Source organism: Octopus bimaculoides, chromosome 5 (genome assembly GCF_001194135.2).
Source record: "Octopus bimaculoides isolate UCB-OBI-ISO-001 chromosome 5, ASM119413v2, whole genome shotgun sequence".
NCBI classification, from domain to species: domain Eukaryota; kingdom Metazoa; phylum Mollusca; class Cephalopoda; order Octopoda; family Octopodidae; genus Octopus; species Octopus bimaculoides.
Window position 1 is genome coordinate 31,782,818 of NC_068985.1, and position 311 is coordinate 31,783,128.

Here is a 311-nt window from a genome sequence, read left to right on the forward strand (position 1 = left end):
TATATATATATATATATTATAAATATATATATGTATATGTATATATGTATGTGTGTGTGTATATGTTTGTGTGTCTGTGTTTGTCCCCACCAACATCGCTTGACAACCGATGGTGGTGTGTTTACGTCCCCGTAACTTAGCGGTTCGGCAAAAGAGACCGATAGAATAAGTACTAGGCTTACAAAGAATAAGTCCTGGGGTCGATTTGCTTGACTAAAGGCGGTGCTCCAGCATGGCCGCAGTCAACTGACTGGAACAAGTAAAAGAGTAAAAGAGTATATAAGCTGAATAAATTGTTATAAATCAAAAAC